Source organism: Tamandua tetradactyla, chromosome X, assembly GCF_023851605.1.
Source record: "Tamandua tetradactyla isolate mTamTet1 chromosome X, mTamTet1.pri, whole genome shotgun sequence".
In the NCBI taxonomy this organism is placed as follows: Eukaryota; Metazoa; Chordata; class Mammalia; order Pilosa; family Myrmecophagidae; genus Tamandua; species Tamandua tetradactyla.
The window spans coordinates 64556807-64582468 of record NC_135353.1 but is presented as its reverse complement, the minus strand read 5'-3'; the positions used below and the strand labels follow the sequence as shown (position 1 = coordinate 64582468).

The window sequence follows — 25662 nt, the reverse complement described above, 5'->3', positions numbered from 1 at the left end:
CAGTTTTATTTTGTTTGATATCTGCCTAGTGTATCTTTTTTCCATCCCTGTGTTTTCAAGCTTTCTATGTCATTTTTCCCTAACACATTTTATTTTGGTTTGTAGCTTTTGAGGACCAACATCTGCATAAAATTCCTATAAAATGTCCACAATCAATTTCATTATATAGTGGCCCCATGTACTGCACATGTGCTTGTGGCTTCATCCCCAGAAACGCCCATGTAAAGGCCTCTGCCCATTTGTTCCAGGAGATCACAACTTCCAGGAAGCATCGTCTTCCCAGCAGTGGTTTTCCTTTGGCAAGAAGTTGACTGGTTTAGGCAACTCTGGTGCCTGAAAGCAGGAAGTGTTCAGAAACTTGCACAGATGTGGTGCTTTTTCTCTCATGAAGGGAGACCCTTGAAGATTCAGTGCACTTGTGTTTGATAATAGGAACCACCCCCCCATAATTAGGCCAAGGGATAAGGAAGCCTCTTTTAAGTAACTCAAACACCTTTTTAGATAGCCTATTTGTTCTAGAAACACAAAACTTAATTCAAGAAAAATATATGTCTCATGAAAGACTTACAAGTTTCATAAAAGTAAAATCTAGTTTTCTCCCAATAAATTGTACTTTAGGCAAAACACTCTCAACGCTTCTAAAATAATACTAAAAGGGACATCTGATTATATAAGATCAATTTAAACATTAAATATTTATTCAAATTACAAGTTTAAACTGTAAAGCTGGCAATGCAGATTTTAACTTTCTGAGTCATTTTAAGTGTGGTTTTTGTAATTAACTTAGCTGAAAATTTTTAAATCCAATTTGAGTGAGTTTAGTAGTTGAGTTTAACCTTTTACATTTATTGTGACTACAGATACAATTGGACTTAATTCTACTATCTTATTTTGTGTTCTTATTTGTCATGTTGTATATATCTTTTATCATTTTCTGCATATTTTGGATCAATGGGATTTTTCTTTATTTCCTTTATTTTTCCATGCTTCAAAGTTATATAGCCTATTTACATTAATTTGTATGAGTTTCCCTTGAATTATTTTTTATAACACACAGACCTTAATTTTTTTTTTAACAAAGCCTAAAGTTAGGCTTTGTTGACAAAGTAGTAGTCTCTATCGTTCTTTAACAAACACTGTAGCTTCCCTCTGGATACCCCTCCCACCCTCACATTATTTTATCTAGGCTAGTGTTTTTCAAACTGCAGAACACAGCCTATTCGCGTATTTTTAAAAATGGAAAAAAGGTCTATACTCCCTATTAATGACTAAGAATAGGAATACCAATCTCTGTCATTGATGAATTCCTCTAGCCAATCTCTATCAATCCTCTAAATGATCTTTCCTTACCCACACTGCTTACCCAAAAGGGCTTAAAGTTGACAAAACAACAGCTTTTTATGTTGAGATCAGCTTATAGTTCTGTCTTAGACACCCTAATGCAGGCATACATGTTCAAAGAAAGAAATACTAGACAGTAAAGGGCTTCTGTACAAATCCTCTAGGCCCAAAGGAATCAATCTCAGTGCTCACTGGAAAGGCTCCTGAAAATGGGCAGGTCCAGCCTAAATGGAACTAACTAAAAGACCTGAACAATGGATAGGAAGAGAAAAATTCACTGGATTCTGATGCATATCAGATTGTGCTTGTCACCTAAACGCATTGGGGCCTGTTTCCTCACCTCTAAAATTCTGGCAGTTTCACTAAGTAACCAACCAAAATATTTTTTTTTAAATAAGTTGTATTTATACATTATTTCACAGTTTATAAAGGGCTCTCTACACATCTAATTTAATTTAATGTAGAGTGCTATGTGAAAGCTTTCCAAAATATAATGCTAGAGTTCTCCTTACTGTAAGTGAAGGATAAGCAAATCAGGGATATTTATGGAACACTCTCTTAGCTGGCCCAGAGAGTGAACATAAATTGGATTTCAAATTATGATTCAAAAAAATTACTGTGTGTCTATCTCATTTGTCAACATGCAAATGATCTCCTCTGTGTACTAAGCCTACCACGATTCATCAATACTAGATATATTCTGGGTGGTAGGAAATATGATCTAGAATAAATGACAGTAGGTCATTTCAGGACATATCACTTTACCACTCAAGTCTGTGATTCTCTTATGTAATATAAAGAGGAAAAGACAAAACGAAGTATTTGTTGAATCTGAAATGCCTTATATTCCTTAATTACTTACAACAAATCCAAAGGTATTTTGATCTTCACTCTATAGTTAAGGAAACTGAGGCTCTGAGATGCTAAATAACTTTTCCAAGGTCAAACAACTAGTAAGTGAAGAAGTTGGGACACAATACTTCCATTGTAATATTAGCTTAAGAAAGGCATCATTAGCAAAATATATCTACTGCATCTCAAAAGCCACAAATGAGAGGAGTTCAAGCCTGGGCAGCATAAATGTTTAGGAACTTCTGTGTCACAAAGTATAAATGATTTTTTGAATGATTCATGCTACTGTTCACCTACATTACATGAAAAATGACTATCAAGAGGTGGCTATAACAAGCTCAGCCACATAATTTATTTTACAGTTTCCTACCTTCTTGGAGACACATAGACTAGAGACTATTCTTCCTCAGAGGAAACACTCCCTCTAACAAGTACCTTGGTGGTACTGGACAACGACTAAGTCTCACAAAGGTGCTCTACCTTCCCAAGATTATGAGGAAAAGATCTGGTCTGAAAATTCACACAATCGGTCATGTTATAAAACCATTCCTATAAACAGCAACCTGTAACAATATATATGGTTCTGTATTATATCAATTACCGAACTAGGAGACAGGCAGAGAAACAAAGAAAAAGTACAGATTCACGGACAAAACCCTTTTCTCCACAAGATATAAAGCCTTCCAGAAAAAGGACTGAAGAAGAAAGTTTAAATCTAAGCCCCAGATCATGGTAGGGACCTTATTATCTGCTGATAGTTGTGGCTACCAACTCTGGAAGTAAAAACTGAGTTACGAATGTTTAAATTCTGTTTGAGTCCTCAAAGAGAAAGGGAAAGGAAGAAGCGAAGTATTAGCACAGCTATCTTGAAGGAAAGAGGGAGGGATCACACACATGTAATGGTGATTGCTTCATTTTACACCAAAAATAAAATATAAGGCAATTGAAACTGGTCCATTGGTTTTGAGTTTATATTAAACATCTTAACCTGTATAACTTAGTATCTTTCACATTAAGTTCTTTCTTTTCCCTTCATACTAACTTCTCAAAACCATAGGTTCAGAAACTTACTTTAAGGGCTATGAAAAAAGCTTTTTAAAAAATCCCCAAATTAAGGTCCAATCTCCAAATACAAAAATAGAAGTGCTATTTCGCCATGTCTACTTCAATAAACAGGTCCCATTCTCAGTGAAAGACTTTAGCCTTTACAAAACTGAGAGGCATCACAGGAGCTATAAGAGGAAGGACTCAAGAGAAGGAGAATCTTGGAGAGTCTAGGAAGGAACGAAGAGAGCATAGGATGGGGGGTGGGTGGCAAGAGAGGGCAAAATTTGGGGGGAAGTAGAGAAACAAAACCGGAAACTTCTGAAGCATGATATTCATAAAAACCTTTTATAAGCATGTGAGTAATAAAAGTAGTCATTCAAAGACCTCAAAACTACCATTTTACAAGGAAAAATAAATCTGGCTAGTATTTAATAAATTTTATCTTTGAAAATAAGTCTTCACTGAGTGGCTAAACAAACTGTGGTATATACATACAATGGAATATTATGGAGTTGTAAGACAGAATAAAGTTATGAAGTATGTAACAACATGGATGGACCTTAAGAACAATATGCTGAGTGAGATTAGCCAGAAACGAAAGGACAAATACTGTATAGTCTCACTGATATGAACTGACATTAGTGAATAAACTTGGAATATTTCGTTGGTAACTGAGACCATCAGGAGGCAGAAATAGGGTAAGATATTGGGTGACTGGAGCTGAAGGGATACAGATTGTGCAACAGGACTGAATGTAAAAACTCAGAAATGAACAGCACAATACTACCTGACTATAATACAATTATGTTAAAACACTGAATGAAGCTGAATGTGAGAATGACAGAGGAAGGAGGGCTGGAGGCACAAATGAAATCAGAAAGAAAGACGATAAAGACTGAGATGGTATAATCCAGAAATGCCTAGAGTGTATAATGATAGTGACTAAATGTACAAATTTAAAAAATGTTTTTGCATGAGGAAGAACAAAGGAATGTCATTACTGCAGGGTGTTGAAAATAGATGATAATTAATATTTTAAAATTTTAACTTCATGTAAGACTAAAACAAAAAATGTTTATTTGGTACAAAATTTATATTTTGACTAGTGCATTTCCTAATATAACTTATGTAGACAGCTTAATTGAACACCATAAGTACATGGAACCTTGAGTAGGGCATGAAGTTTTGTTGGTTTGTCCAGAGTGATGCCCCGATAAATCCCAGAGTGATTTGAACAGTAAATAAAAAAGTATTTGCAAAGTCCCCTTCGGGGAATGTGAGAAAGGGGGAAAATTCAACTTCCCTAAGTTGAATTCTTGATATTCTCACAAGCAGTGTGGACAACCAAAGCTATAGGCTGAGCCCCCAATCTTGAGGTTCATTCATATGAAACTTAACCCCACAAAGGATAGGTCAAGCCTACTTAAAATTAGGCCTAAGAATCACCCCCAAGAGAACCTCTTTTGTTGTTCAGATGTGGCCTCTCTATCCCCAGCCAACACAACAAGCAAACTCACTGCCCTCCCCGTCTACGTGGGACATGACAACCAGGGGTATGGACCTCCCTGGCAACGTGGGACAGAAATCCTAGAATGAGCTGAGACGCAGCATCAAGGGATTGAGAAAACCTTCTGGACCAAAAGGGGGAAGAGTGAAATGAGACAAAATAAAGTGTCAATGGCTGAGAGATTCCAAACAGAGTTGAGAGGTTATCCTAGAGGTTATTCTTATACATTCAATGGATATCACCTTGTTAGTCAAGATGTAATGGACAGGCTGTAGGAAACTTCCTGAAAATGTAGAGCTGTGTTCCAATAGCCATGTTTCTTGAAGATGAGTATATAATGATATAGCTTTCACAATGTGACTGTGTGATTGTGAAAACCTTGTGTCTGATGCTCCCTTTATCTACCTTATCAACAGAGGAGTAAAGCATATGGAATAAAAATAAATTATAGGGGGAACAAATGTTAAATTTAGATCGAAATGCTAGTGATCAATGAAAGGGAGGGGTAAGGGGTATGGTATGTATGAACTTTTTTGTTTTTTTATTTCTTTTTCTGAATTGATGCAAATGTTCTAAGAAATGATCATCATGATGAATATGCAACTATGTGATTATATTGTACTGATTATACATGTAGAATGGAATGAGCAAAAGTTAAGAATTTTTGTGTTAGTTGTTATATTTTTTTAAAAAATTTAAAAATTAATTTAAAAAGAAAGAAAATGTCTTCACTTTTTCCAGACCATCTCTCAACAACAAAAAAGCAATAAAATATTTGCTTTTGAAAAATAAGCATAATTGTTATTTTTGTAATTTTATTGAATTATGCACACACTGGTGTTTATGGCAGCAATATCTGGGATTTACAATGAATTGAGGTGGCCTAAGAGTACAACAACTGAAGAATAGAAAAGGGAACTGTGATATATACATACAAGGGACTACTGCTGCAAGAAGGAATGAAATTGTAAGGCATGCAACTAGGTGAATGAACCTTAAGGACCATATGTTGAATGAAATGTCATAAACAAAAGGGCAAATATTATCACGCTTCACTCATATGAACTAATTATAATATAAAAACTCAGTGAACTGAAGTCCAGAGCATGGGTTACCAGGTTGGGGTCTATTTTAGAGGGTCCTAGATTATAAGCTCTTACAGCTGTCACATATATTCAGGAATTGTAACTTTTATTTTTAAATTCTGAGATACTGAGCTGTTTGTATATAACCTGGTCATTCCCAGAAAATTCTGGTATTTATGTGACACCCGAGACTCAGAGTTAGAGCTCTGAAGCTATGAAAGTCAGCAGTACCCCATACAGGAACTGTTTAAAAAGTTGAAAAAGGGATCAGACTACAACTAGAGATATGAATGAAGCTGATCTGGATAGGACTGGGATAGATCAGAATAAAGGGGAAAGGATGATATCGCCCATATTTTAAAAGTTTTCAACTTCTAAGTGAGACCAAAGGGAGAGATGTTTATTTGCTGCAAAATTTATATTTTGGGTAACATATTACCTAACTTAACCTGTATGGTTAGTTTAGTTGAACAGCATAAGGACATGGAATCTTGAATAGGGCGTGAGATCTTGTTGGTTTGTCCAGGTTAGTGTGATGTCCTGATATATCCCAGAGTAATTTGGGCAGTGAATAAAGAAGTATTTGCAAAGTCTCATTGAGTAACTGGGAAGAAAGGAAGAAATATTCAACCTCCTCATTTAAAGAATTTCTGATATTCTCACAAGCAGTGGGGACAAGCAAATCAATAGGCTGATCCCTCGATCTTGGGGTCCACTGCTATGAAACTTATTCCTGTAAAGGATAGGCTAAGCCTACTTAAAATTAGGCCTAACAGTCACCCTCAGATGTGGCCTCTCTATTGTTACTCAGATGTGGCCTCTCTCTAAGCCAAATCGGCAGGTGAACTCATTGCCCACCCCCTTACGTGGGACATGACTCTGAGGGGTGTAAATCTCCCTGGCAATGTGGAACAGAATTCCTGGGATTTGCTGGGACCCAGCTTCATGGGATTGAGAAAGTCTTCTTGGTCAAAAGGGGGAAGAGAGAAATGAGACAAAATAAAGTTTGAGTGGCTGAGAGATTTCAAACAGAGTTAAGAGGTTATCCTGAAGGTTATTCTTATGCATTATATAGATATCTCTTCTTAGTTTATGGTGTATTGGAGTGGCTAGAGGGAAGTACCTGAAACTTCTGAGCTGTGTTCCGGTAGCCTTGATTCTTGAAGACAATGGTATAAAGATTTAGCTTTTGCAATGTGAATGTGTGATTTGAAAACCTTGTGTCTGGTGCTCCTTTAATTCGGGGTATGAACAGATGAGTAAAAAAATATGGATAACAAATAAATAAATAATAGGGGGATAAGGGGTAAAATAAATTGGATAGATTGAAATGCTAGAGGCCAATGAGAGGGAGGTATATGGGGATGGGATGCATGTTTTTTCTTTTTTCTTTCTATTTCTTTTTCTGGAGTGATACAAATGTTCTAAAAATGATCATGATGATAAATACACAACTATGTGATGATATTAAGAACCACTGATTGTATACCATCTACGGACTGTATTTGTGTGAAGATTTGTCAATAAAAATATTTAAAAAGAAAGAATTATGCACGAAATTTGCAAATTCAACAAATTTATTTGAAAAGTATCACTAGAAACTGAATCATTACTCTGTTAGCTTTATATTTTTGTATTTGTAAATGTTGTATAACACCATCATGAAGAAATAGTCACATCATTCTCAATTACGTGCAATATAGCTGTAACTTCACTACTCATATTTTCTATCCTAGCCTTGCATTCATTATTAAAAAATTATTCATGAATAATTTTTTTTAAATAAGTAATATCTCAAAACAGTCTAAATGTTTGTCAATGGGGATTCCACATAACAGGATACTATACAACCATTTTAAAAAATAAGGTAGATCTATAAGTACAATCATGAAAAAATGCTTAGGATATGCTAATTCAGGGGGAAGTAAGGTACAGATCAATATTTTTTCCAATCAATATTTATAGTATGAATCCCTTTATGTTAAAAATGGAGACATACACACTTAATAAAATGTCTTGAAGGGTTACTTCTAGGGATTAGGTCCAAGAAATGAGAAATTAACTTTACTATTGTTTTTTATTATGAATTTTTATTAATTCATACTTATAGTAGCAAATTCAACAACAAAGAAAAACATGAATTAAAGAGTCATCTCCACAACACCCCAGCCACTCCAGCATCTCAGAAGTGACCACTGGTAATCCTCTGTCTATTGCACACCTGTCCCAAGATTTCCCTATGCTACACAACATAAGTGCACAAATATTAGCTTTTGCAATGTGACTGTGATTTGAAAACCTTGTGTCTGATACTTTTATCCAGGATATGGACATTTTATTAAGTGGCTCACATGACATTGGTCTACAACTTGATTCATTTTACTTTATAAAACATCTACATATAGATGTAGCTCATATATTTTCACAGATATGTAATATTCTACTTCATGTCTACTCCATAATCATTTAACCTTTCCTCTACTGCCCACCGTCAGCTGCTTCCAAATGTTTGCTACTCCAAACAGTGCGTATCTGTTTGAAAACTGGTGCCAGAATGTCTGTAGGACAAAATCCTTGATGTGGGGGCTGCTAGTCATAGGGTATAAGGATTTAATTTTTCATCAGATAACACCAAACTAAATTCCAACAAGTATTGTTCCAACTTACTGTAACATCATACCCTTTCATGTAGGAATATTTCATTCCCCACATCTCACCAAATATAAATGTTGACAATGTTTCATTTTTACTAATCTGTTAGGTGAAAAATGATCACATTTGTGTTTATTGGTGAAACTGAGCATTTTTTCATGTGTTTATCGGCCATTTGTGCAGGTTCCTCTAAGAAATGCATATTCATAGCCCTTGTCCATTTTCTTAGTAATTCTTTATACATTATGCACATTAACCATCTGTTAACATGTGTGACAAACATTTTCTTCCAGTCTGGGATCTTAATATTTGCCCCAAACAGAAATTCAACATTTTAACATAGTCAATTCTATTAATAAACTACTTTATGGCTTTTGTTTTTCAGTCATACTTACAAGTTCTATTCTGCCTCCAAATCATAAAAATATTCACTTAAGTTTTCTTTCATACTCTTACAGTTTAAAAGTATATCTTTGATCCATCTGAAATTTGTGTCTACATAAACATAGGGCTCTTACTTTACTTCTAAAATGACAGCCAGTTGTCCCAATACTACTTATTGAATAATCTCTATCCTTCTTCCACTGAAACGCTACCTTATCATATTTTAAATTTACATAAATAGGCCTTGATCTGTTTCTACAGTCTCTGTTCTGCTCTACTGATCTCCTAGACTCTTCCTATACCACTTTCTCACTACTTCAATTAGATTTATTGTACATGTTAATATCTAGCATGACAGGTCCTGGCAGGGGGAGTGTTGAAGTTAACGTGGTGTTAATAATTTCATTTTCTAGTTTATATACTTCAGTATTGTTTGACTTATTTTTGTAGTGAGCATGCAATATTTTTATAATAAAAATTAATTTTTAAATGGAAGCAACTACAATTCACAATTTACAAGTTCTTAACCTGCAATTACCACAACTATTGAGATACACCATTACGGATGGCTCACTAGGACTAAATAAAGATAGCTACAGATAGGCTCTTTTGTCACCCCACCCAGTTTTCTCCCACTCACCAATGATAAAGCCAACACTTAAAAGCTACTTACCAGGTACTATTCTAAGTGCTTTATATATTAACTCATCTAATCCTCACAGTAACCCTATGAAGTAAACATTATCATTGTCCCCACTTAAAAGATGGGAAATTGGCCCAGAAGGTTAAGTACCCTAACCTTGGAAAGGTTGGAACTAGGATCTGAACATTGATGGTGGAAGTATATATGGGTATGACCACTTTGGAGAGCAATTTGGCAAAATTTAGTAAATTGAAAAAGTGCACATACACTTTGATCTAGTGATTCCCCTTCTAGGTATATACTCCAGACAAATTCACACACTTGCATGAGTTTAGCATGGTACATGGTAAGCAAAATACTTGAAACAATATAAATGCCCAACAACAACAGTGGGGTAGTATAATCATGCAATGGAATAATATATGGCAATAAAAAATAACCAACTTTATCTAAATTTATCAATATGGATATATGTCAAAAACAGTATTGATTTTTTAAAAAGTTGCAGATGAGTAAGTACAGTAAACCATTTATGTAAATGCAAAAGACACACAATATATTACAAATCATTTATGGCCAGCTACATTTGAGTGTTCTTGTATTAACATAGATTGGAAAAATATGTACCAACTTGAGAGGATGGGAAGGAAATTAAGACCAGGATGGAGTACAGTGAGGTATCTGTAAATGGTGTAGTTCTTGAAAGAAGAGTATCTAAAGAAAGTATGGCAAAATAATAATATTGCTAAATCTTTGGTGGGGACATTGACAATGGCATATAATATTTTCTGTACTTTTCTGTTTGAAATACTTCATAATTTTAAAAAGAGGAACTTTCATGTTTTAGAATGAAAGAAAATATGGATGCTTTGAAAAAGGAAGAGGTGCTAATATAGACCAATTATAGCCTTTATTCTTCCTGTCACCTAAATTGGTTCCTTTATAAGATTTTTAAATTACAAATTAATACACATACAATCTTTGGAAAAGATATACTTAAAGAAAGCTAATCAGTGTGTGCGTTATTATGACACTTGAATCTGCTATGATTCATCTATTTTTTTAAGTAAATCATTTTTAAAATGCTATACTTAGTAAAAAAAGAATACATTCAACATAACTCGTATGTATTAAGGACACCACAGTTGATTGCTGCTGCTCTAGTACACATGAACCTAGAAAGTCAAATGTCACATTCTAGTGGGTAAGTAACTTGCAGTTCAGGTACAGTTAGATCTCTGGCCTTCCCCTTAGACTTCGTCTTGAACTGAGTGTCATGGAAGGCAAAAGTTATATAAATGATTTTGAATATTCAAGACTTTACAATGTTATTTCTAACATGAAATAAATAGAAATAAGTCTTCTGTTGTTGGTTAAGCTAAGTAAATTATGGCCAACTCACTAGATGATGATGAAAAGCATGAAGGCTATTACAACATAGAAAACAAAATTCCCCAGACAGTATTAAATAAAAATAATTTAAACATTACATAAAGGATTACAATTATATAAAAAATATGGCTATATAGGGATAAAAATAGGAAGGGAACAGAAATATCAGTTATATTATGGTTGTAGAATAGAGTGAAATTTTTCATCTTTAATTTCCTTTAATGCTGTTTTAATTATTTATCCAATGCTTTCAAATAATTAACTTATATATTATTTAAAAATTAGTTAAACCATATCCCTTTTTAATAGTTATAATCCACAGAAACTTCTGGGTGTATTTTTTATCTTTTAGATCTCTCAAGTTTCATTGTTTTACAACCAAAGTAGCAGTCAAAACCCAGAAATTGAGTTGACTCTGCTTCTGGAATAGGCAAGTCATGAACCTCTTTTCCTGTTTCAACTTCTGACCCACTGAGAAGTAGAGGACATCTATTAAGGCAGAATAGACAAGATTAGACATAAACGAGTTCTATTCTCCTCTTTTACCTATTCACTCAGAATGACCCTGGGTAAATCAGTCATTGGGCCTCTCTCAGCCTTGTGCCCTGGCCCTACATTTCCATATTTATGAAATCTGCCTATTATGACAAGTACTGGGAGATTCATCTCAGGTTCTGGACCCATTCCTTAGCTCCTTACTTCCTAAAACCTGGACAAACTTCCTAATACCTGCTTAGCATTGGACTCTGCCTTACTTGGAAGAAACAATTCTATCTCCCCAAACTTGGAAGAAACAATTCTATCTCCCCAAAAAGAGAACTAAATTCATTGAGCACCTGCGTGTCTGGCACTGTACCAAACACATTATATATATATGTTGTATCAACACACCTTCCAAGGTCCCACCACAGACCCACACAATCAGTTCCTGGAGTGAGCCAGGGAAATCTGCATTTAAAAAAAAAAAACCCTCCCCAAATGATTCCTAAGCACACTCAAGTTTGAAAACCAAAGGTCTAAGGCCGATGTTTTTCACACTGCAAAGGACAGTACATTAGTGGGTTGTGATCTACATTTAAAAAATCATATAAAAGAAAGTGTCAGAGTGCACTGCATGTAGAAAGTATCATTTCTGAGAAACGGTTGTCATTGTCAGTTATATATGTGTATGTGCACTGGGTCACAATATAAAATTTACTTCTTACCATGGGTCACAGCCATCTTGAAAAACACTGATTGGGCACTGCGGACTTTGAATAATGCACAATAAGGCAGAACAGAAATTAACAAGCAAGAAAAAGGAGATGACATAAACTCATATAACAAAACCGTAAGATTCTTAAACCCCACAAGTACCTAAAGAAATAACAGTGCAAGACATAACTCTGATCATTCATAATAATAAGAGCATCATAGTATAGGTAATTTAGTCAAAAAGCTAATAACTTTATTTTAGCCAATAACTTAAATATTATACCCTCATTTTTTTAAAAAGAGTGGCTAATAACAAGAAGAATGAACAAATTACTCTAGCTTCACTATCACCTTCATCAGATGGGGTGGAAGCTAAGAAAAGAAAAGAAAAACATGGAAGTAAAAAGAAGGGAAAGAGTTTAGCTAATTCATAATCAAATTCCAATCCCTGGATAACCGAAAGTAACCATCCATTAAAACCATCCTATCTCAACACTCAAATACTACGTACGGGGCTCTAATATCCATCTCATGTAATCAGTCCCGAATACCCCCAAATATTTATTACGCCATCTCTTATTTCTCCACCTCTGTTTAAAACCAAACCACGGATTTCATGAGAAACTGAGGGTGACAGCTATACCTCTGCATAAAGTGAAGATACAGATTCCCAAACAGTGGCAAGCGGGCGGCGCGCCTGCGTTTCTCCACTCCAAGGCGGGAAAAGCAGGGCACCCGACCCTGCGATTTTCCCGGGAGTTGAAGCAAAGCGTAGCTCTAGCAGGTGCCTCACACGAGCTGCGTGGCAAACGCCTGGGTGCTTCCCCCAGGGCTTCGGACCCATAGGCTAGCCGAGAGCACAGAAGAACAAACTCAATACCACCCCCCTCACAGCCCCCACACCCCCACCCCACCCCCCCAACACACACAACACGCTGAACGACACATGTCTCCTTGGGGTTTTGGGGAGCGTTTGTGGAGCATTAGTAAGACAGCCTCCCATCCCTCCCCTCTCCACCCCGTCCCTGGCCACCGACCCTACTCTTAAACCCCTGTGGCTGAGCACAGGACGCAGATAGAGTCATCAGATATGGAATTTTCATGAGGGAAAAGCGTAAGTGACAGCGAAGCCTGCTGACTACCGGACAAACGAAAACTTACCTCAGTGGCAGCGGCTGCCGCTGCCGCTAGCTCTCCCAGCCCCAAAATAAATAGGCAGGCCTCCAAGACGCGTAGCCACCAGAGAGGCGGACCCTGGCCTACCGGAGCCGGAAAAAACCGGATTCTTCAGTGGGCAGGTTCCCGCTGGAGTGACGCTAACCCAAACCGAGGCTTAAATGGGGTCGACCCAGTTAACTGGAAAAGGCGGCCATTGACCCTACTGGAAAGCGCTCGTATTGGTTAATCCTGGTGTTGCTTCAAAGGAGAGTCTCCTATGATTGGTCAGGAAAGTCAAGCGGGAACCTGAAGGCGGGGGTGGGGTGGGGAGTGGGACAAAGTTGTTACTAAGGCAACAGAGGGACGCAGAGCCCTCCGCAGTCTATTTTCGGAGCCTAGCGAGCGACTTGAAAACTGACGAAGGTGAGAAAATTTGAACCTCAGGAGGGGAAAAGACGGGGTCCTTAGATGCCGTGACTAATAGAGAAACTAGGGAGAACTCGAGATACTTGACTCCTAGAAATACCCCCAAAAGCCACATGTTGCTGTGAGAAGAGATCCGTTCCCTATCTACCTCTGTCCTAGAAACAGAGATCCGTTCCCTATCTACCTCTGTCCTAGAAGCACTTGTTAATTCTTCCCCTTCCATTAAAAATCACTAATTTGAGAATGAAAGCCAAGTTTCCTTTCAGCTAGTTATGGGCGCTCCAAGTTGGAGCAACCATTGTACCTTCTGTTTAAATATGCAGGCATGATTTATCCTGAACCAGCATGCCTTGATTGGACTATATTTTTTAGAGGGCATAAAACTGTCAAGCTGAAAAAAATTGGACCATGCCACGTAGAACGTAAACAATGTCCTGCGAACGTCTGAGACCATTAACTCGGAGGCACGAGAGCTCCAGCTGTCTTTGATCGTAACCGTTGAAAATTGGGAAGCGGTCAGATCCACACTTACTGGGCCCTAGAGAAGTGTACAAAGACTACTTATACCTTACAAAGTAGATACCTGTTACCAAGGGCTGATTGAGAGAGTATTATATGCCATCTGACTATACCTTTCAAAAAAGGTAAGAAATTGTGTCAAAATGAAATTTGAGGTGAGAGAACAGTTTGACCAAAGAGGTAGGAGTTATTTATCCTAAAAGCTTCCGTTGTGATAAGGATTCAGAACAGAGACTGTTTCCTGAAGAAATGAGGAAAACAGTCCTGTTGATTTGGGGAAGAAAAATTCAAAGTGCTGAAGGAAAACACCTTTTTAGGTGGAGGTGGAGTATGAGATTGAGACAGAGCAATGGAGAAAAATAGTGGACAAGTTTGGCTGGAATGTACTATACAGCATTTGATAACTGAGTTCTGTAGAAGCTAAGAATTTGCCTTTCTATATAAAATCTCACATTTCAAAAGATATTTGGATGTTAGAGACTCCATATAAATAAATGACTAAAATGAAGAATAATGGACAGAAGAAATATTAAATCAAAAGAGACACATTCCTTCACCTTTAGGTTTATGAAGGATTCCAGTACTTTCAAAATACATCTTCCATTAAATATACTTTAAATTTATAACAAAACCTCTTGAGTTCCCATGATTTATTATGAATTGATACATTTGTGGTGGTGGTAGTTGTATTTTAATAGCTTTATTGATTTATAATTCACATACTACATAATTTGCCCACTTAAATGTATAATTCAACGGATTTTAGTATGTTTAGATTTATGCAACCAATACCACAGTCACTTTTAGAACATTTTCATCACCTCAGTAAGAAACTCTTTAGCCATCACTCCCGCTAGGCCTGTTCCCCCACCTCCAAGCCTAAGTATAAAAAAATCTACTTTCTGCTTTTATAGACTTCCCTATTCTGAACTTTCATAAGAGTGGAATTATATAATATATAGCCTTTTGAGACTGGCTTCTTTCACCTAACATAATTTCTTCAAGATTCATCCAAGTAGCAGGTATCAGTGCTATATTTCTTTTTATGGGTGAATACTAGTCCATTGTATAGATATACTACATTCATTTACCCACTGTTCCGTTGACAGACATTTGCATTATTTCCACATTTTGGCCATTATAAATAATGAATGATACTATAAACAAGTTTCTGTATGGTAATAAGTTATCTTGGGTTTATACCTAGGAATAGGATTGCTAGGTCTGTTTAATATTCAAAGTGCCTGAACCATTTTACACCCACCAAGAATGTATCAATTTCTCCACATTCATGCCAATACTTTTATCTGACTTTTAAATTTTAGCCATCCTAGTGGTTGTGAAGTGATGTCTGGTGTTTCAGATTTGTGTTTTCCCAATGACTAGTGATGTTGCGATCTTTTCATGTGCTTGCTGGCTATTTGTATGTCTCCTTTGGAGAAATGCCCATTCCGATCCTTTACCTATTTTAAAATAGGGTTATTTGACTTTCTTTCTTTTTTTTATACATGGGCAGGCACTGGGAATCGAACCCGGCTCCTCTGGCATTCCAGGCAAGCGTTCTTGCCTGCTGAGCCACCGTAGCCCGCCCATTATTTGACTTTTTATTATTGAATTCTAATGGATATTTATATATTCTACATGTAAGTCGCTTATTAGATATGAGTTTTGCAAGTATTTTCTCCCATCTTTTGGGTTGTCTTTTCACTTTTTTGATGATGTCCTTTGAGGCAGAAAAGTTTCTAAACTTGATGAATTGCAATTTATCTATTCTTTTTTTTTTTTTCTCATGTGTTTGGTATGGTATCTAAGTATCTTTTGCCAAATCCAAGATCATGATGTTTTCTTCTGTGTTTTATAATTTTTATTCTTTGAGCCATTTTGATTTAATTTTATATATATGGTCTGAGATAAGGATCCACATTCATTCTTTTGCATGTGGCTATCCAGTCGTACCAGCACTATATATTGAAAAGACTATTGACTATTCTTTCTCCCATTGAATGGCCTTCACACGCTTGTCAAAAATCAATTGACTATAAATGTATGGGTTTAATTCTGGAATCTTGATTCTATTGGATTGATCTATATATCCATCCTTGTACCAGTTCCATACTGTCTTGATTACCATTGCTTTGTAGTAGGTTTTGAAACCAAGAAGTGTGCATAGTCCTGCTTTATTCTTCTTTTCCAGGATTTTTTATTGATGGTTCTGGATCCCTTGCAATTTTATGTCAATATTAGAATCTATTTGTTGGTTTGTACATAGACATCATCTGAGATACTGATTGGAATTGCATTAAATCTATAGATCAGTTTGGGGAGTATTGCCATCTTAATGTTACCTTCTGATCCAGGAACAGCAGATGTTTTTCTATTTATTTAGATCTTCCTTAATTTCTTTAAACGTTTTATAGTTTTCAGAGCATAAGTTCTGCACTTCTTTTGTTAAGTTTATTCCTGTTCTAGTTTGCAAGATGCTGAAATATGATACACCAGAAACGGAACAGTTTTTAAAAAGAGAAATTTATTAAGGTGCAAGTTTACAGTTCTAAGGCTGTGAAAATGCCCAAATTAAGGCAGGGCTATGAAAATGTCCAAATTAAGGCATCCAGGGAAAGATACCTTGGTTTAAGAAGGCCGATGATGTCCAGAGTTTCTCTCTCAGCAGAAAGGCACATGGCAACATTTGCTAGCTTTCACTCCAGGAATCTTCAACGGCCTCCCTGGGGCTTTGTCCATTCTGTTGGCTCTGTCGATTTTGGTGGCTCTAAAGCTTTTACCAAAATGGTTCCCTCTTAAAGGGCTCCAGTGCACAAGCCCATCTTGAACGGGTAGAGACGGATCTCCATGGAAACCATCTAATCAAAAGTTACCACCCACAATTTGCTGGGTCACATCTCCATGGAAACAATCTAAAAGCTCCCACCCAGCAATATTGAAAGAGGATTAAAGAACTTGGGTTTTGAGGGGTACACAACAGATTCAAACAGGCACTATTCTTATTTATTATTTTTAATGCTATTTTGAGTAGAATGGTTTCCTTAATTTTGTATTCAGATTGTTCATTGCAAGTTTATAGATTTTGTATATTGATGTTGTATCCTGTAACCTTGCTGAATTTATACATCATTAACAATAGTCTTTTTAGTCAGATTCCTTGGGAATTTCTATACACAAGGTTATGTCATCTACAAATAGAGACAGTTTTACTTCTTCTTTCCAGCCTGTACACTTTTCATTTCTTTTTCTTGCTTAATTTTCCGGGCTATAATCTCCAGTTCAATGGTAAACAGAAGTGGTAAGAACTGACATCATTATCTTGTTCCTTATCTTAGGGGAAAAGCATGTAGTTTTTCACCATTAAGTATGATGTTAGCTGTGAATTTTTCACAGATGCCTTTGTCTGGTTGAAGAAGTTCCCTTCTATTTCTAGTTTGTTGAGCATTGTTATAAAAGGATGTTGGATTTGGTCAAATGATTTTTCTGAACCAATTGAGATGAACATGTGAATTTTGTTTTTTATTCTGTTAATATGATATTGTACATTAATTGATTTCTGCATGTTAAATCAACCCTGCACACCTAGAATATATCCCACTTGGCTAAGGTGTATGATTTATTTCCTTTGACTCCCTTATTAGAGAAGTTGTGGGTTTACAGAAAAAATCATGCATAAAATACAGGATTCCATATATAATCCCGTAATCCTGTTTATAATTTCTTTTCTATGTTGTGGCATTCAGTTGGCAAATATTTTGTTGAGGACTTTTGTGTCCATATTTATAAGAGATATCCATCTGCAGTTTTCTTTCCTTGTGATGTCTATGTCTGGTTTCGGGTAATACTGACCTCAGAGAATGAGTTAACAAGTGTTTACACTTCTATTTTTTTGTAAGCGTTTGTAAAGGATCAGTATCAATTCTTTAAAGTTCTGGCAAAATTCAACAATGAAGTCATCTGTGCTATGGCTTTTTTTGTCTGAGTAATGTTTTCATTATGACTTCAAGTTCTTCACTTGTTATATATAGATCTACTCAACTTGTCTATTTATTTTCTTCTTTTTAAAATTTTAAGTTAGAGAAGTTGTAGGTTTACAGAAATATCATGTAAAAGATGCAGATTTCCCATATACTCCCCATTATTAGCACTTTGCATTAGTGTGGTACCTTTGTTAAAACTGATGAAAAAATATTATAATTGTAATATTACCAATTGTACATAGTTTGCATTGGAGCTATTTTTTCCAGTATATCCCTGTCCTTGTTTGCTAGCTGCCAGAATGCAATATAACAGAACACAATGGCTTTTAAAAAGGGGAATTTAATAAGTTGCTGGTTTAGAGTTCTAAGGGCGAGAAAATTTCCCAATTAAAGCAAGTCTATAGAAATGTCCGATCTTAGGCATCCAGGGAAAGATATCTTGGTTCAAGAAGGCCGATGAAGTTCAGGGTTTCTTTCTCAAGTGGAAGGGCACATGGTGAATACAGTCACAGTTTCTCTCTCATCTGGAAAGGCACATGGTGAACACGGTCAGGGTTCCTCTCTCATCTGGAAGGGCACATGGAGAACACAGCGTCATTAGCTAGCTTCTTCTCCTGGCTTCCGGCTTTATGAAGCTCCCTGGGAGGCATTTTCCTTCTTCATCTACAAAGTTCACCGACTGGTGGACTCTGTTTCTTGTGGCTGTGTTGTGCTGCTCTGCTCTCTCTGAATCGCTCATTCTCCAAAATCTTTCCTCATTTATAGAACTCCAGAAATTAATCAAGACCCACCCAAATGGGTGGAGACATGCCTCAACCTAATCCAGTTTAACAGCCACTCTTGATTAAATCATATCTCCGGGGAGATGATCTAATTACAGTTTCAAACATACAATACTGAATAGGGATTAGAAGAAATGGCTGCCTTTACAAAATGGGATTAGGATTAAAACATGGCTTTTCTAGGATTCAAACATCCTCTAAACCAGCACAACCACCCTAATTATTACTCCCATGCCTTAGTGTGCACATTGTTGTAATTCATGAAATAACATTTTTATAATTGTACCATTAACTATAATCCATCATTTACGATAGCCTTCACTGTGATATACAGTACTAAATTTTATCTTTTATTTTTTAAACTAGTAATATATATGACCTAAAATGTCCTCTTCTAACCAATTTCACATATTTGTTTCATTGATGGTAATTACGCTCACAATGTTGTGTTACCATTACCACCATCCATTTCCAAAACTTTACAATCAACCCAAATAGAAATTCTGTACAAATTAAGCATTAACTCCCCATTCCCTACACCCATCCCAACTCTTGGAAATCTACATTCTAGATTCTAACTCTATGTTTATTCCAATTATTTTGTATCACTGAAATATTACAATGCTTGTTTTATTGTGTCTGGCTTATTTCACTGGACATATTCTCTTCAAGATTCATCCATGTTTTCCATGTTCTTATGTAAAGCAAAATTTCATTCTTTTTGAATGCTGAATAATGTTCCATTGTATGCATATACCACATTTTGTTTATCCATTCCTCAGTTGATGGACACATGGGTTGCTTCCATCTTTTGGCAATTGTTAGTAATGCTGCTATGAACATTAGTGTGCAAAAATCTATGAGTCCCTGCCTTCAATTCTTTTAGTTATATACGTAGTAAAGGGATTGCTGGTCTTATGGTAATTGTATACTTAGCTTTTTTCAAGGAACTGTCAAACTGCCTTCCACAGGAGCTGCATCGTTTTACATTCATACCATCATGAATGAATGTTCCTATTTCTCCATATCCTCTTCAACACTTGACTTTCTCAGTTTTTTCAAAAGTAGCCATTACAGTGGGAGTGAAATACTATCTCACTGTAGTTTTCTTTTTAACTTTTTTTATTGTATAGTATAACATATATACAAAGCAAAGAAATAAAATAAACAGTAGTTTCAAAGCATTCTTCAAAAACTGGTTGCAGGATAGATCCCAGAGATTGTCATGGGCTACCATACAATCCTCTCATATTTTTCCATCTAGTTGCTCCAGAATATAGGAAGCTATAGGGCTTAAATACTTTTTTTATCATCACAATTAACTTTTTAAAATTCTTTTTTGTGAGCAATAACGTATATACAAAAAAGCTATAAATTTCAAAGCACAGCAACACAATTAGTTGTAGAAAATATTTCAGACCTTGGTATGGGTTACAATTTCAAAATTTTAGGATTTTACTTCTAGCTGCTCTAAAATACTGTAGACTAGAAGAGATATTATTTTAATGATTCAGCATTCATATTCATTTGTTAAGGCCTATCTTCTATGTATAATTCCACCATCAACTTAGATCTTTCCATACCTCTTATTAGGGTTGTTTGGGCTAAGGCATTTCTAAATTTTTAATATTAGTAAGGGTCTGTAACTAATATGGGGTAGGGAGATGGAAGTATCTGATGTTCTGGAGAGGCCAGGCTAGGTTTCAGGACTTACCTGGACCAGGGACCCATCTGGAGGTTGTAGGTTTCTGGAAAGAAGTTACTCTAGTGCATGGAACCCTTGTAGAACCTTATATCTTGTCATAGGTGTTCTTTGGGGTTGGCTGGAATGGTCCTGGTTGGGGGTTGGCAGGTTATGATTGGTAGCAAGGTCTACCTGAAGCTTGCATAAGAGCAACATCCAGAGTAACATCTTGACTGTATTTGAACTCTCTCTGCCACTGATACTTTATTAATTACACTTCTTTTCCCCCATTAGTTCAGGATGTAATTGTTGATCCCACGGTGCCAGGTCTGGATTCATTCCTGGGAGTCCTCTCCCACGTTGCCAGGGAGACCCTTAATCCTGGATGTCATGTCCCACGTAGTGGGGAGGGCAATGATTTCACTTGCAGAGTTGGGCTTAGAGAGACTGAGGCCACATCTGAGAAACAACAGAGGTCCTCCAGAAGTAACTCTTAGGCATGCCTATAGGTAGTCTAAGCTTCTGTGCTACCTACATGAGCTTCACAGGAGTAAGCCTCATGATCAAGGGCATGGCCTATTGATTTGGGTGTCCCTAAAGTTTTACACAGTATCAGGGGGTTCCCTGATAGTATGGTTTAATAGTTCCATAGTCTTTCTCCCCTCCATCAGGGGACTTTGCCAATACTTTTTGATTATCTGGTTAATATATTCTAGGATGTTTCCAGGCATTACAATAATCTATACAGGATTAAAGGACCTCTGGATTAAAAGACCTCTTTCTCATTCTTTGCTCTCTCTGTTTCAGTTGTTCAAATGAGCTATATAGATAGGTTGAATTAGATTATGCACTACAAAAAAATCAGTTCAAGATTAAATAAACCTTTCTTTCATCAGTCTCATAGAGTATGTGTGGTTCTAAAATGTAGACACTGTCTTCCTTACCCCTATGTTCTGAATTACTTGATCCCCAACCTGCTCAGCTTCAGTCTTATCTCTAAATATCAAGTTATATATATAAAACAACCTCTCAAAATCCAAAAATAATAATCACCACCCCAGACTTAATGTGTCTGCTCTAAAAGCTTACAATCTAGGCCCCTGTTTTCTTATAAGCATTTTAGAAGGTGACCATACCATTTTTTTTTTTCTGGCTTATTTGTCTCACCAAATTTCCCACACATTCATTCACCTCGTTGCATGCCTTGTGACATTTTTCCTTTTTGTAGCAGCACATCCTTCCTTCATAAGTATACACCATCTTTCACCATTCTATTTCTCCATCAGTGCATCCTTCAGCCACCTGCATTCATCGGGCATTGTGTAGAGGGCCCAAAGTCCATAGTCAATCAACATTCTCAATTTTAGATAATTTCATTATTCCCCGGAGACAGAAAACCAATAAATACATCCTCACCAAATAGTAAATCTAAACCTCTTCTTAACTCTTGTCCCTCACCCCATTATTTACCTCTGCTATTGCTGTGCTAGTGCTGATGGTTTCCTTTTGAACATAGCTCATAGCATGCAATAGAAGTTTTCCCCTGTACCCTGGACTTAAACACTCTTAATACAAGAATCATATCTTTGAAGTAATTCTTATAAGAACTCATTCATATTTCTAGTGTGAGTCAGTGGAACACTTAGGTCTATACAACTCCTTTCAATTTTGTTCATCTTCAATATAGTAATATTACTTCTAGACCCACTAAAGAACCACCTTTACTCCTATCTATTCCCTTACATTGGAGTTCAACCTCATTAGCTAATGGTTCACTCATCTCTAGGTTCTATGTATCTCTAAGTCCCCTGTATTCTGTATTATAAATCTCTGATTATACCTTTATGCTGATCATAAAAGTGGAATCATACAATATCTGTCCTTTTGTGTCTGGCTGATTTCACTCAGCATTATGTCCTCAAGGCTCATCCATCTTGTCATGTGCTTCAGGACATCATTTTGTCTTACTGCTGCATAATATTCCATCGTATGTATATACCACATTTTGTTGATCCACTCGTCTCTTGATGGGTATTTGGTTTTTTCCCAGCTTTTGGCGATTGGGAATAATGCTGCTGTGAACATCAGGGTGAAAATGTCTGTTTGTGTCATTGCTCTCCGCTCTTCTGGGTATATACCAAGTTGTGCTATTGCAGGGTCATAGGGCAAATCAATGTTTAGTTTCCTAAGGAATCACAAACAGTCTTCCATAGTGACTTTAATTGTTGTTATTTCTCTTCTCCTATTTGCTTTGGGGTTAGTTTGCTATTCTTTCTCAAGTTCCTCCAGGTTTGTGGTTAAGTCCTCGATTTTTGCCCTTTTTTGTTTTTTAATATAGGCATTTGAGGCAATAAATTTCTCTCTCATCATAGCCTTTGCTACATCCCATAAGTTGTGATAAGTTGTATCCTCATTTTCATTCATCTCCAGATAGCTGCTGATTTCTCTAGCAATTTTTTCTTTGACCCACTAGTTGTTTAAGAGTGTGTTATTTAATCTCCATATATTTGTGAATGTTCTCATTCTTTGGTGGTTATTGAGATCCAGCTTCATACCATTGTGGTCATAGAAAGTGCTTGGAATAATTTCAATATTTTTAAATTTATAAAGATCTGTTTTGTGCCCCAGCATACTGTCTATCCTGGAGAATGTTCCATGAGCACTAGAGAAGAATGTATAACCTTGTGCTTTGGGGTGCACTGACCTATATATGTCTGTTAGGTCTAATTCATTTATCAAGTTATTTAACTTCTCTATTTCCTTGTTGATCTTCTGTCTGGCTGTTCTATCTATAGAGGACAGTGGTGTATTGAAGTCTTCTACAATTATTGTTGAAACATCTTCATTGTAGTTTTGATGTGCATTTCCCTAATAGCTAGTGACATTGAGCATCTTTTCATGTGCTTTAGACCCATTTGTATACCCTCTTTGGAGTAATGTCTATTCAAGTCATTTGCCTTTATTATTAAACCATTATCCGATATGTGGTTTCCAAATATTTTCTCCCATTGAGTGGGTTGCCTTTTCACTTTTTTGACAAAGTCCTTTGAAGTACAAAAGTATTCCGTTTTGAGGAGGTCCCATTTATCTATTTTTTCTTTCATTGCTTGTGTTCGGGTGTAAAGTCTAAGAAATCATTGCCTAACACAAGATCTTAAAGATGCTTCCCTATATATTCTTCTAAGAGTTTTATACTCCTGCTTCTTATATTTAGGTCTATGATCCATTTTGAGTAAATTTTTGCATATTGTCTGAGATAGAAGTCTTCCATTCTTTTGAATATGGATAACAAGCTCCCCTAGCACCATTTCTTGAGGAGAGTATTCTTTTCTAATTGAGTGGATATGGCAGCCTTGTGAAAAATCAATTGGTTCTAAGCCCAACTCTGCAAGTGAAACCATTGCACTCCCCCCTACATGGGACATGACATCCAGGGATGAAAGTTTCCCTCGCTACATGGGAGATTACCCCCAGGAATGAGCATTGCCCTGGCACTGTGGGATCAACAATGCCATCCTGACCAAAAGAAGAAAAAGAGTGTAACAAATAAGGTATCGGTGGCTGAGAGAGTTCAAATAGATTCGAGAGGCTACACTGGAGGTCACGCTTATGCAAGTTTCAGTTAGACATTGTTATCTATCACATCTTACCAAACCCCAACCAAGACCATTCCTGTCAATCCTAAAGAATACCTAGGGCATTATAAAAAAAAAAAAAATACCAACCAAGACCATTCTTGCCAATCCTAATGAATTACTAGGCATTGTATAAGATTCTAAAAAGGTTCCCTGCACTAGGGTAGTTTTCTAGAACCTACAATCTCCAGATGGGCCTCTGGACCAGATAGGTCCTGAAATGCAGAGGGGCCAGCCTTTCCAGAACATCAGTTAGTTTCATCCCCCTATCCTGTATTATCAACAGCCCCTTCCAAAATGAAAATGTTAGAATTGGCATAGCCCAAATAGCACTAAAGAGTGGGAGAAAGAGCAAAGGTGATCGTGGAATTATACAGAGAAGGTCAGGCTTAACAGATGAGTATGAGTGCTGAATCATTATACTGATATTTCTTTTAGCCTCTAGTACCTAAGAGCAGCTAGAAATAAAAACCTAAAACTGTGGAATTATAACCCATACCAAACTCTGAAATCTGATCTGCAACTAATTTTTGGAATGTACTTCAAAATTTTTTGCTTTTAAGTATATGTGTTATTTAAAGAGAAGGTGGAGTATAACAGAAATATGGAATTTAACAAATGCATATGACTGCTGAATCATTACATTGATATTTCTGTTGGTCTCCAGTGTCTTGGAGCAGCTATAAGAAAAAACAAAAAATCTTGAAACTGTAACCCATACTAAACTTTAAAATCTGTTCTATAACTACTTGTTAAAATGTACTTGAAAATTTATTGCTTTTTTGTATGTATGTTATGTTTCACAATTTAACAAAAAGTTAAGGGTGCACGGGTGGTTCACGGGTAGAATGCTTGCCTTTCATGCGGGAGACCTGGGTTCAATTCCTGGACTGTGCACCCATCCCCCCCAAAAAAATTTAAAAAGTAAAAAAGAGGTCCTCCAGAAGTAACTCTTAGGCATACCTATAAGTAGCCTAAGCTTCTCTGCTACATACATAAGCTTCACAGGAGCAAGCCTCAAGATCAAGGTCTTGGCCCTTGATTTGGGTGTCCCTAATGTTAGACAGTATCAGGGGTTTTCCCGAAGGTAAAGTTTAATAGCTTCATAGTTTTTCTCCCATCCCTCAAGGGACTTTGCTAATACTTTTTGATTATCAGCTTAATATACTGTGTTAGATTCAGTTGTCAACTTGGTCAGGTGAGCATACCTAGTTCTGTTGCTGCGGACACAAGCCAATGGTACGTGAATCTCATCTGTTGCTAATTACATCTGCAGTCAGCTAGGAGGCGTGTCTGCTGCAATGAGTGATGTTTGACTTAATTGGCTGGTGCTTAAATGAGAGAACGCAATGTAGCACAGCCAAGCAGCTCGGCATTC

The 25662-nt window shown here is 36.5% G+C and overlaps 2 protein-coding genes across 3 annotated transcripts in view; one reads left to right on the top strand and one right to left on the bottom strand.

Moving 5' to 3' along the window:
* NUP62CL (nucleoporin 62 C-terminal like) overlaps window positions 1-13538 on the bottom strand; it is a 128681-nt gene extending 115143 nt beyond the window's left edge. The window contains 1 exon segment of the mRNA XM_077145817.1: window positions 13259-13538. The gene's annotated coding sequence lies outside the window, so the exon portion shown is untranslated.
* Window positions 13244-25662, top strand: part of DNAAF6 (dynein axonemal assembly factor 6) — a 66225-nt gene continuing 53806 nt past the window's right edge. The window contains exons 1-2 of one of the 2 annotated variants that reach the window (XM_077145819.1): window positions 13244-13678; window positions 14054-14325. The gene's annotated coding sequence lies outside the window, so the exon portion shown is untranslated. The remainder of the gene's footprint in view (window positions 13679-14053; window positions 14326-25662) is intronic. The other variant, XM_077145818.1, reaches the window with a different exon arrangement.